This window comes from Mus pahari, chromosome 9 (genome assembly GCF_900095145.1).
Source record: "Mus pahari chromosome 9, PAHARI_EIJ_v1.1, whole genome shotgun sequence".
Lineage (NCBI taxonomy): Eukaryota > Metazoa > Chordata > Mammalia > Rodentia > Muridae > Mus > Mus pahari.
Genome location: NC_034598.1, coordinates 13542774 through 13556415, shown reverse-complemented (window position 1 = coordinate 13556415; position 13642 = coordinate 13542774).

Sequence of the window (13642 nt, the reverse complement as noted above, 5' to 3'; positions counted from 1 at the left end):
AGAGAGAGAGAGAGAGAGAGAGAGAGAGAGAGAGAGAGAGAGAGAGAGAGAGAGAGAGAGAAAGCAAACTACAAACCATTTTCACTTCTGAACATAGATGCAAAACTACTCAGTAAAGTTCTTGAAAATCGAAAACAAAACCATATCAAAACCATCTTTCACCACAGCTTCAAACCAGGGAGGCAGGGATTGTGCAATATACAAAAATCCATCAATGTAAATGACTAAACCAACAAACCAAAGACAAAAATCACATGATCATCTCATTACATGCTAAAAACACCTTTGACAAAATCCAATACTTGTTCATGTTAAAAGTCTTGAAGGGATCAACAAATCAAGTCACATACCTATATATAATAAAAGCAATATACAGCAAGCCAACAGACAAAATCAAATTAAAAGGAGAGAAACATGAAGCAATCCAACTAAAATCAGGGACAAGACAAGGCTGCCTACTGTCTCCTTATCTATTCAATACAGTACTTGAAGTTCTGGCCAGAGCAGTAAGACAAGTAAGGATATCAAATTGTAAATTTGATCCTTTTCAAATTGTAAAGGAAGAATTCAAAGCATCACTATATACAGATAATATGTTAGTATACATAAGTGACCCCAAAACTTCTACCAGAGATTTCCTACAGCAGAGAGTAACTCAGCAAAGTGGCTAGATAGAAAAGTAACTCAAAAAATTCAGAAGCCCTCTTTCATACAAATGATAAATGACTGAGAAAGATATTAGGGGAAAAAAACTCTCTACAACAGCCCAAAACAATATAAACTATCTTGGTTTAACTCTAAGCAAGCATGTTAAAGATCTGTATGGCACATATGATATGCAGTCACTGATAAGTGATTATTATCCCAGAAGCTCAGAATATCCAAGATTCAATTTGCAAAACACATGAAACTTAAGAAGAAAGACCAAAGTATAGATACTTTGATCCTACTTAGAAGGGGAATAAAATATGCAAGGAAGGAGTTACAGAGACACAGTTCAGAGCAGAGACTGGAGGAATGACCATGCAGAGGCTGCCCCACCTGGGGATTCATCCCATAAACTACCACCAAACCCAGACACTATTGTGGATGCCAACAAGAGCAGGCTGACAGGAGCCTGGTAAAGCGGTCTCCTAGAGGCTTTGCCAGTACCTGACAAATACAGAAGTGGATGCTCACAGCCATCCATTAGATGGAGAACAGGGTTCCCAATGAAGTAGCTAGAGAAAGTACCCAAGGAGTTGATGGGGTTTACAGCCCCATAGCAGGAACAACAATATGAACTAGCCAGTACCCCCAGAGCTCCCAGGGACTAAACCACCAATCAAAGAAAACACATGGTGGAACTTATGGCCCTAGCTGCATATGTAGCAGAGGATGCCCTAGTCGGTCATCAATTGGAGGAGAGGCCCTTGGTCCTCTGAATGTTCTATGCCCCAGTATAGGGGAATGCCAGGGCCAAGAAATGGAAGTGGGTGGATTGGGGAGCAGGTAGAGGGGAGGAGGGGATAGGAAATTTTTCAGAATGGGAAACTAGGGAAGGGGATAACATTTGAAATGTAAATAAAGAAAGCATCTAATTAAAAATAAATTAATAAAAACATGAAAAAATAAATTTTATAATAAAATTTGTGTAATAAAATTTGATAAATTTGATAATACATTTAAAAAAATCTGTAGGCAAGAATTTCAAATTTTTGAAGAAGGAAATTGAAAAGGATATCCTGAGTGAAGTAACACAGTCACAAAAGAAGTCACTTGATATGCACTCACTGATAAGTGGGTATTAGCCCAGAAACCTAGGATACCCAAGGTACAATTTCCAAAACACAAGAAAATCACGAAGGAAGACCAACATGTAGATATTTCATTCCTCCCTAAAACAGGGAATAACATACCCATGGAANGAGTTGCAGAGACAAAGTTTGGAGCCAAGATGAAAGGATGGACCATCCAGAGACTGCCCCACCCGGGGGTCCATCCCATAATCAGCCACCAAATGCAGACATTATTGCATTTGCCAACAAGACTTTGCTGAAAGGACCCTGATATAGATGTCACCTGTGAGGCTATGCCAGTGCCTGGCAAATACAGAAGTGGATGCTCACAGTCATCTATAGGACGGAACACAGGGCCCCCAGTGGAGGAACTAGAGAAATTACTCAAGGAGCTGAAGGNNNNTNCAACCCTNTAGGTGGANCAANAATATGAACTAANCAGTACCCCCNGAGCTNGTGTCTCTAGCTGCATATTTAACAGAAGATGGCCTAGATGACCATCATTGGGAAGAGAGGCCCCTTGGTCTTGCAAACTTTATATGCCCCATACAGGAGAATGCCAGGGCCAAGAAGTGGGAATGGGTGGGTAGGGGAGCCAGGTGGGGGGAGGATATAGGGGACTTTTGGGATAGAGTATGAAATGTAAATAAGGAAAATATCTAATTAATTTTTTAAAAAGAAAAGAAAATGGAAGGCTCTCTCATGCTCATGAATTAGTATGATTAATATACTAAAAATGTCCCTTGTATAGTAATCAATCTGTGGATTCAACACAATTCACATCAAAATGACAATATAATTGTTTACAGACAATGAAAGAACAATACTCAGCTTCATATGGAAAAATAAAAAGAACCTCACTCTTACTAAAACAATGCTTAAGAATAAAACAACTTCTGGAGGTATCATGATTCCTGATTTTAAGCTATACTACTGAACAACAGTTATAAAAACTATAAGGGACTGGCATAAATAGAGTCAGCTTGATCAATGGGATACAACTGAAGAACCATAAGTAAATCCACACACCAGTGGACACCGATTTCTGATTTAAAACAAAAAAGCAAGAAATACTCAATGAATAAAATGAAAACCTCTTCAATAATGTTGCTGGACTAACTTGATGCCTGCATGTAGAGGAATGTAAATTGATCCACACCTATAACACAGTACAATATTGAAATACCAGTGAATCAAAGACCTCAACATCACTTGTATCCTGGGTCTCTCAGAGACCTCGGGGGCCACAGAAGCAAGAAGAGCTCCTTAGACAGGGTCCCTTCGAGCCTTCATCCTCAGCCAGGAGGCAGAGCTCAGCCAGACCTCTGGGCACCTTCCCTGCCAAAGGAGAGCTTGCCTGCAAAGAATGCTCTGACCACTGGGACTCAGGAAAGAGTTGGACTCCCAGGAGTGCTGACAGAGGCTAACAGAATCACAGGCGAAACAAGTTCCAGCCAGAGACAGCTAGAGCATCTAACAACAGAGATTACCAGATGGCAAAAGGCAAATGTAAGAATCTTACCAAACAGGTGATAGAATTGAACAAAACCATCCAAGATCTAAAAATGGAAGTAGAAATAAAGAAGAAAACCCAACGGGAGAAAACTCTGGAGATAGAAACCCTAGGAAAGAAGTCAGGAACCCTAAATGTAAGCATCGGCAACAGAATACAAGAGATGGAAGAGAGAATCTCATGTGCAGAAGATTCCATAGAAAACATGGACACAACAATCAAAGAAAATGCAAAATACAAAAAGATTCTATCCCAACACATCGAAGAAATCCAGGACATAATGAAAAGACCAAAGCTAAATGCTGCATTATCTCTCCAACCTAATTATGCCCAGGCAATGAAAACACAATTCAGTTATTATGATTATATGCTGTGTGCCTAGATTGGGCAGATCTTCCATGACACTACCATCTTCCACATCTATGAAACCCCTGAGAATTTGCAGTTTCTCCAAGGAATGTGCTTCTGCTCTGCTTTTCTTATTCCTCCTCCTCCTCCTCTGCACCCTCTCCCTCTTCCATTTTCTCCTTTTCTCTTCCCCACTGTCTACTCCAGCTACCTTTTATCTGCCCAATCATCAGCTCTCCTTTATTTTACAAATTAAAGACCTAATTCCAATTCTCCTCAAACTATTGCATAAAAATAGAAAAAGAAGGTACTCTACCCAATTCATTCCATGAAGCCACAATTACTCTGATACCTAAACCAAATAAAGACCCAACAAAGAAAGAGAACATCAGACCAATTTCCCTTCTGTATATGCCAGGGACTAGCATAGCCTCAGAAGAGCTATATCCAAGGAGTTAAAGGTTTTCTGCAGCCTATTTGAGGAACAACAATATGAACTAACCAGTACCCCCCAGAGCTTGTGTCTCTAGTTGCATATGTATCAGAGGATGGCCTAGTTGGCCATCAATGGGAGGAAAGGTCCTTGGTCTTGTGAAGATTATATGCCCCAGTATAGGGGAATGCCAGGGACAGGAAGTGGGAGTGGATGGGTTTGGGAGCAGGTCGGAGGAAGGGTAGAGGGGACTTTAGGGGAGGAAATTAGGAAAGGGGATATCATTTGAAATGTAAATGAAGAAAATAGCTAATAATAATAATAATAATTATTATTAATAATAATACCTCAGTATCACTCACTAAAACTAATAGAAGAGAAAGTGGAAAAAACCTTGAATCCATTTTCCCAGGATATAAATTCCTGAACAGAAAAAAACCTTGAATCCATTGTCCCAGGATACAAATTCCTTCACAAGACCAAGGCTGAAAGAAGCTAAACAACAACATGGATCGTCCATACCTTTAATTGTAGGGTTATTGATCCCACTGTAAATACTGAGATTGTATTGTGTTGTGTTGTAGCCCAGTCCTTGGTATACACATAATCCTTCTGGTTTGTATACAGACACATCTTTAGTGTACATCTTTAATCCCAAGGTCTTGGGGTAAATTTATTTTGTAGAAAAAGCACCCATATATAAAAGTGATGTTTAAATAAGTGGCAGAAAAAAATGACAAGTCGGGGAAATATTTGTCAGTATATGCCCAGCTTTCACAGGAAGATAGGTAAGCAACCTAAGACATACATGCACAGAACAAAGTAAGAAAGAAGAGTACAATATTATTGTGAGAGTTTTAGAGAGTGGTAGCAGAGAGAATAAGTTAAACACAAATAAAGACAGAATGAGCCAGAGAATGAAAAGGAACCTGATGATCATAACCAAATGCCAGAGTTGATTTAGGCCAAGTGTAGCAATTCAGTAATTAAGATATTGACAGAGGATAAATTGAATAATTCAGCTTTGAAAGGAGTTCTAACCAAAACAGCTAAGTTGAATGAACCATCCAGAGATCATAAAGAATAAGAGAGTGTGATCTTATGGAGCAGTAATTCTCAGGGGTTGAATATATTCTAGAACTAGATTAGATTGTATGGAGGCTAGAAGCTTTTAGGACCAGGCCTTTGTTAGCAGACTAATGCAGTAATCCTTGGGGATGACAATTACTACAGATGTATAAAAGTTACATTACAAAAAGGCAGGGTAATATGTCACTAACACAGCCCAATTATCCTACTATAGCATGCCCTGATTATTACAACACAACTGAAATACAAGAAAGAGAGCCTAAAATGAAGTTCATGAAGATGATAGCAGCCCTTAAAGAGAAAGTGAATACATACCTTAAAAAAAAAAATACTACAAAAAGAGAAACAGTTGAAGGAAACAAAACTTTAAGACATGAAAATGGAAATAGAAGCAATAAAGTAAATACAAAGAGGGGCTTCTCTAAAAGAAAAGACTAGATAAGCTAAAACAGCAATAACAACAAAAAAACAAAAACAAACGAACAAAAAACACAGAGACAAGCATTTCCAACAGAATAGAAAAGATGGGCACAGTTACAATCAAACGTAAAATCACACTCCAACTGTCCAATGTCTGGGACCCACTAACCTTCTGGGCTTCTCAAAGGGCTTGGTTCTCTTCTCCATTCCTACCCTTTATTGCGCACACCTTGTCTTCTAGGCTCCAGCTGCCTACCCTCCACTGCTGTTGCTGTTCTTGGTGGTCATATTATGGTACTGCCATCTCCAAAATACTGGTGCCTTCTGCTACAACTAGACTACACTTTCACAAATAGCCTCCCATAGGCTCTTTTCACGGTGCTAAGCCTCAACTTCTCTCCATGACCTGTTCAGTCCTGTGCCTTCAAATGCCAATGAGACTGCACCTTCCCCAGTGGCCTCTCACACTGCCAAGCATCAGCTACTATCTCATTTATTTATTTATTTATTTATTTACTTATTTATTAATTTATTTAGTAGAACCTCATAGATATTTAATTGAATGTGAAAATTTGGAAATCATATTATCCTCCATTTGATAGAATTTGTACTGAACTTAACAGAGACCCAGGAAAAAAATTTCCTGTATTAAAAATAGCAATGTCTATAAAAATGATTTTTTAAATTTTTTATTAGATATTTTCTTTATTTACATTTCAAGTGCTATCCCGAAAGTTCCCTGTACCCTTCCCCTGCCCTGCTCCCCTACCCACCCACTCCCACTTCTTGGCCCTGGCATTCCCCTATACTGGGGCATATAAGGTTTGCAAGACCAAGGGGCCTCTCTTCCCAAAGATGGCCGACTAGGCCATCTTCCTCTACATATGCAGCTAGAGACAAAAGGTCTGGGGGTACTGGTTAATTCATATTGTTGTCCCACCTATAGGGTTGCAGATCCCTTCAGCTCCTTGGGTACTTTCTCTAGCTCCTCCACTGGGTTCCTGTGTTCCATCCAATAGGTGACTGTGAGCATCCACTTCTGTATTTGCCAGGCACTGGCATAACCTCACACAAGTCAACTATATCAGGGTCCTTTCAGCAAAATCTTACTGGCATATGCAATAGCTGCTACCTCTTCTTGTTTCGAAACCAGTACCTCCTGGGTAACTCTTATACATTATCAAGTCTAGCTTCCAAGAGGAGGTATAGCCATAGCTGCCTCTGGAACATAGCTTCTCCATGCTCTCAGGAAACACTTCCCTGAAGAGTTCACTTTAGCAATGCTAGTCTTCTTTATCACCATTAATTTCTTAGCTCCAGCTAAAAAGCATCAATCCTCCCAGTAATGCAAAGTTACTTGTTCTGTTAATCTTGTTAATCACACCTGATTCTTCAGCCCCAGCTAACCAACACCAAAGAATCTTCACAACCAAAACAGCAGTGGCCCTGACAAAAGTCTTTAATCTTCCTTCTGAAATTTCACAAGCCAGGCCTCCATCATATGTACAGTTCTCAACATTATCTTCCAAGCTCTTATAAAACATCCCACAGAGCTCTTAACATCCCAATGGTACTTCTAGCTCAAATTTCCAAAGTCCTTCCACAGTCCTTCCAATAACATGGTCAGGCAGTCACAGTACCAGTTTGTGTTAGTCTGGGTTTGTATTCTTGTTTGTAAAACATCATGACCTAGAAGCAAGCTGGGGAGGAAAGTGTTTATTCAGCTTACACTTCCACATTGCTGTTCAACAAAGGAATTCATAACATGAACTCACATAGGGCAGGAACTTGGAGGCAGGAGCTAATGCAGAGGCCATGGAAAGGTGCTGACTACTGGCTTGCTTCACCTGGCTTGCTCAGATTGCTTTCCTATTGAACCCAGGACTATTAGCCCTGGGATGGCACCACCCACAATGGGCCCTCCCACTGTTGATCACTAACTGAGAAAATACCTTACAGGTGAATTTTATGTAGGCATTTCCTCAAGGGAGGCTCCTTTCTCTGTGATAACTCAAGCCAGTAGAGACTTTAATATCCTTTTATTATTATTATTACCTTTAATGGAACTAGAAAGTACCATGAACACTTTCAAAGGAGAGAGGGAAGCAACAGTTCTACCAAGTCGTGATGTCTTTGAACCATAACTGCAAATAGCATGGCACAATAACCCCACAGGTATGATAGTAGTAGCACACATATTTTTGCAGGAAACAAAATCTTTCTGATTGGACTTTAGACTCACTCTACTAGAGAGAAATTCTACTTGGTTTTGGAAACCTAGCCCACTACCCAGGTATAGTGAAGTCATGTTTATTATAAGAGAACTTCTAACCATTACTTTACTAAATCTGCATATTCTCTAACAACAACCTAAATATATGTCCTCATATCTACCAAATCATTACAGAAAACCACAACAAATCAAATACAAATTGTAAAGCCCAGTCCCAGTCTATACAACTACAAAATATTTCAACATTTAAAGCTTGGTGTACAGTGTGAAACAAGGAGAAAGGCTTTACAAGCCAGAGAATCAAGGAGTTTTCTGTGCAGTTTTTATCTCTTAATAAGATGAGAAGCTACACCCATAAATTCTGACAAACATGACTAATCAAATATGAGCTGTACAAGGGCAGTGAGCCATAAATATGACAAAGTAGATAGAGGAAAAACCTCAGCCCTACACAAAGTACTACAGGCAATTGAGGATAGCTAGAACTGAGAGAAATACTTTTCTACAAAAAAATAAGGCATACTGGTTGGTTATTCAGTACAACGTGGTCAGCCCTCAAACACATTTATACAAGTCGCATTGTACAATGCATGTTATATTTAAGAATATATATGAATTTGAAAGATAGAAATGGGGGTATGAGATTTGGTAGTGGAAAAATTAGAAGGAAAATGACATATTTATAATCTGCAAATTAAAATTGTTGAGAATTTTTTAATGTATTATGTAATATTTTGAGCCCCTTGTACCCATGTAAGACCAAGAACCAGTAACAGTGTATATAGACAGAATACAGAGAGTCCACCCTTAATACCCTATAATTTCTCGCTCTGGCTTGTGGCCAGTTTTCCGTCTACAAATTCTTATTTCTTTTATCATAAATATAGACATTTTCTTATTAATGACAAGGACATCTAATAAACCGTACCTTTCAGTTTTGCTTAAGCCAACCTACCAACTGTGAATTAGGAACTTTCTATAGCATATTCTTTGAATGTGGACTTCATGTAAGAATTGAAAAACACCTGCTCAGACACCTGTGATTTTAGTTAAATATATATTAAATGAAGGCCAGATTTTACATTTATATTAACATGGGTCCTAGAAGAAAGCTGAGCTCTCTTTTAAAGCTATGGTCATGAAAAAATTGATTGCATACAAGGATGTTTTAGAAGCCTTTGCTTCTACACACTTGTCAGAATACATTTGTTTATTTCCAGGTGACTACCAATCAAGTTTCTCCAGCGAGCAGAGAGCAGAGAGCAGAGAGCAGTGAGCAGCGAGCAGCCAGCACAAAGGGTCTAAGAGAAAGTGACATGTGAAGAAAAGACTTGATTCTTTCCTACTGCATTACTGTGAAGTCAAACTAATTAAGCACTCTATATGACTACACACTGTAGTTCACGTGGCTTCACCATGCTCATAAATTGCTGTATCACATGTACCTCTGCAGGGGGCAGAAGCTAAAAGTTTCTGAAAGGCTGCCTTCATAGCCGTCATTCAAGGTCAGTGTTCTGGTCCCTAGGGTACTTCCTGACAGGATACATTACTCCCTAGTTTTTTGTTTTCTGTTTTTCTTTTCCTTTACACTTCAATTCCTTAAAAATGTCCTAAAAGATAATTTTGTCTGAAGATGTAAGTAGGTGTAACCTTATCCAGAGTCTCATTTTATTTACTGTTAGAAAACAGATTAACACTTACATTTGATTTTCTATTAAAGAATATTTCTCAAGACACTCAGGCTTGCATTAGTTTAGTTATTGTCATTCATTTAGTGATGGATTGTGTATCTGATGTGGTATACCATTACCGTGAATGGAGTAGTAAGTAGAAAACCACCCTGTTCCTGAAATAGGAATCAAGATCTATTATATTTCTGTTCTACTTAGTGTTGCTATGAGGTAAGACTGATTTTCCCTAAGTCGTATTTCATCTAATTCCATACAATTTAGTGCATTCATATACATAAAATTCATTCTTCTCTCATGTAATCAATACTGTCTTTAATGTGTACAATATTAGAAAAGTAACCTTCACTACAAAAAAACCTCCCCCCAAAATATTAGATCTCTTATGCACACATGAGAATATTTAAGTAGACAAATGTCTGAAAATAAAATGTGTACTTAAAGATATAGAAGGCATGGATGAAAACCTGAACTCTTTTGTAGATATGGTCATGAAAAAAAAAAAATGTTTTCAAAGAATGACTTAGTAGCCTTTGTCTCAACACACTGTTGAAGGATTGCTCTTGTATAATTAGTAGTTCTTTGGTGTGTAAAATATCAGTCATCTGCCATTCAGAAATCAAAGCTAAGTTTATTCAAAAATTATAGACATTCAATCTCCATATACTGGCCCTAAACTCAAGCTAAACCCCATTGTTCTACCAGAAGGCAGGCCAGTATTTGGAAACCTAGGTAAGACCCTATCCATAGCCTACCAACACTCCTTATAGCCTGCCCAGTTTTCCCACCAGCACTCCATCATTTCAACTTTATAGTCTATCCCACAACTCCTGTAGAAGTCCATTGATCTCCTAAAAAACCAGGCTGATAACCAGAACTTCAAAATCCCCCCTGACAGATGAATTCAGGTCAGTACCTGGAACCCCAGAAACCATTCTAGTACTCAGAACTCCAGAAAACTCTGGTTGTATTAGAGGTCATGGCCATTCCCAGAACCTAAAAGTTCATGACACCACATAGAAACCCAAAACGCCAGAGGCTGTGCTACACCCAAAGCCTCAGAGTTCACACAAGCCATTAAATCTCAGCAGAGATATTCTATTGCACTTGAGTATGTTCTTGTCATCAGAATCACAGGCACCTCAGGCCAGAAGACCAGAAAGAAACAGATACTAGAAGAAAAACCATCCATCAAACAAAAACAAACTCAGAAATCAGCAATAAGTCCTATACTTTTGTGAAATGCAGAGGCCTAGCATGAGAAGACAATCAACAAAAGTTAAGGTAGCATGTTACTACCAGAGCTGCACTAAAATGCTACAGCATGTTTTTGGATATTCCAACACAACCAAAGTACAAGGAATGACCTTAAAGTCAATTTTATGAAGATTAGAGAGACGCTTAAAGAGGAAATTAAAAAATGCCTTAAAGGAATCCATAAAACACAAACAATGGGAGAAAAATCAATAAATCCATTAAAGAAAGGAAAGAAAAAAAACAAACAAACAGCAAAATAACTCTTCCAATAGACAAAAATAATATAAAATATCCTGGGGTAACTCTAAATAAGCAATAGAAATAATTTTATGACAAGGTCTTCAAGTTTTGAAATAAGAAATTGAAGAAAATATTAGAAGATGGAAAGATCTCCCATGCTCATGCGTTGATAGGATTAACATAATGAAAATGGCCATATTACCAAAAGCATTCTACAGTTTCAATGCAATCCCCTTCAAATTTCTAATACAATACTTTAAAAACTTTGGATGAACAACACACAACTTCATATGGAAAAATAAAACAACAAAAACAAAAATTCAGGACAGCTAAAATTATTTTTACAATAAAATAATTTCCAGATGCGTTCCTATTCTTGATTTCAAGATGCACTATGCAGTTATAGTAATAAATACCACATGGTATTGGCATAAAAACCAGTTATCAATGGAATCCAACTGAAGACCCAGGCGTAAATCAACAAATGGCCATGTCATCTGAATTTTGAGAACAAAGACCAAATTATTGGTATGTAGAAGAGTGCAAGAACATTGATATGTAAAATAAAGATCTGTATCTATTGCCCTGCACAAAACTAACGTTCAAGTGCATTAAAGATCTCAAAATAAAACCAGATACACTGAACCTGGTAGAAGAGTATGTGGGAACAACCTTGAACACAATTGCACAGAAGACAGCTTCCTGAACAGAACACTGATACTGGAGATACTAAGAGAGAAAACTAATGTATAAGATCTCATAAAACTTAAAAGTGTTCTGTAAGGAAAAGGGTACCACAATAGGACAAAACTTCAGCATACACCACAGGAAAGATTTTTACTAACTCCATATTTGACAGAGGACTAATTTCCAATGTCTCTAAAGAATTCAAGAAACTGCAAATCAATAAACCAAATAATATAATTAAAAAGGGTGATATAAATCTAAACAGTGAACTCTCAATTGGGAAATCTTAAATTGCTTAGAAGCACTTAAAGAAATTTTTAATATATTTGGTCATCAGGGAAATGCAAAGGTATTTGGAGGTGATCAATTGCCAGAGCAGCCATGTTGCTGCACTAAAACTCTTGTAACCATGCAAGATTTCCAGGAGAGATCGAGGTACCAACTCAGGCACAAATCCTTCAACTTATACTTTGTCCTGTCTTCAAGATGTGCTTGGGTAAAGGTGATGCAGAAATTGTGGGAGTTGCCAGCAAATGATTGGTTTATCTTGAGAGTCATGCCATGAGAGGGAGCCTATCACTGACAAAGCCTATAGGGTTAGGAAGGAGAAGCTGGACAGCCCAGAGAGTCATAATGACATTATGCTGCACACATAGATTGGCATTTAGTCCAATTGATCTCAGAAAGGCTTCAGAGCTAAGCAGTAAGCAGACACTGGGGAGTCCGAAGGAAGATGAGGAAGAAGGATTTTAGGAGACAAAAAGGTCAAGGACAACAAGAGAAAATTCTCAGAAGCAACTCCCATGGGATTATAGGGACTTACAGAAACTGACCAGATATTCAGGGATCCTGCATGGGTCTGACCTAGGCACTCTGCTTGTATGCTTTGGTTCTGTGAATAGCTGGGTCATCTTTTGAGATTTCCAAAGGGAGAGCTAGCACAGGCTGAGCATCTCTGTCTTTCTTTTTTTATTTATTTTTTCTGCTTTAAAGACACTTTTCCTCCTACTTGGTTACCATGTCCAGCCTTTATATAGGGGATGTTCCTAGTTTAATTGCAACTTTATATGCCATGTCTAATTGATATCCCTGGGAGACCTGCCCTTTTTTAAAAGGAAAAGAAGAGTAGTATGTGGTGTGGGAGAGGCAAGAGGCAGGGCCTGGGTAGGGAGGAGGGAGAGAAAACTGTAATTGGAATTTAATATATAACTTATTCTCCCTCATCATGTTTTGTGACAAAATGCAGATATATAGATGATGAGATGCATTTATTTTCTGCAATTAAAAGCTCTGTGTTCTACTATCCTCCTAAAGACTCGGTGTTTATATAAAACAATACTTTCATTTTAATTCTCCATGAAATTTTGAAATGATGGTGGATAAAATATAGATGTGTCCACTCCTCATTTCTAAAGTTCTAATATATTATGCAGTTTGCTTTAATTTATTTTCTATATAATGAGATATTCCCAACTCTGTTGAACTACACATGACTATCATTAGGTGACTGAGGAGGTTTAAATATCATCTAGGAATGCTCATAGTATATGGAACTAGATGCAAAGATTCCTACTACAGGTGAACTCTTTCTAAAGAGAGCTGCCTAGAGACCACTTACAGTGGTTGTCACTAAGGAACTATGAGTTATAAAGTCATTGACTTTAAGTTGTCTTAGCCAGAGAGAAGGGTAAAATTCATTAGAATATATAAAATTGTTCATATAATTGTTTCCAATGTTCCTAGATTATTCAAAGTCAAATTCATTGTATTATCTGCTTTATCTAAACACTTTTAACAGAAAATGAAACCTCTATTACAAATGGTATTCTTCACCGTAGAGTTTGTGTTGGAGATAGTCAGCAGTACAGTTTCTGACCCCTTATTATTTTCAGGGTTATATATTTTCTCAGAAAAGTCTGTCTTTGCAATCAGAAAAATATTTCATCACATAATGAT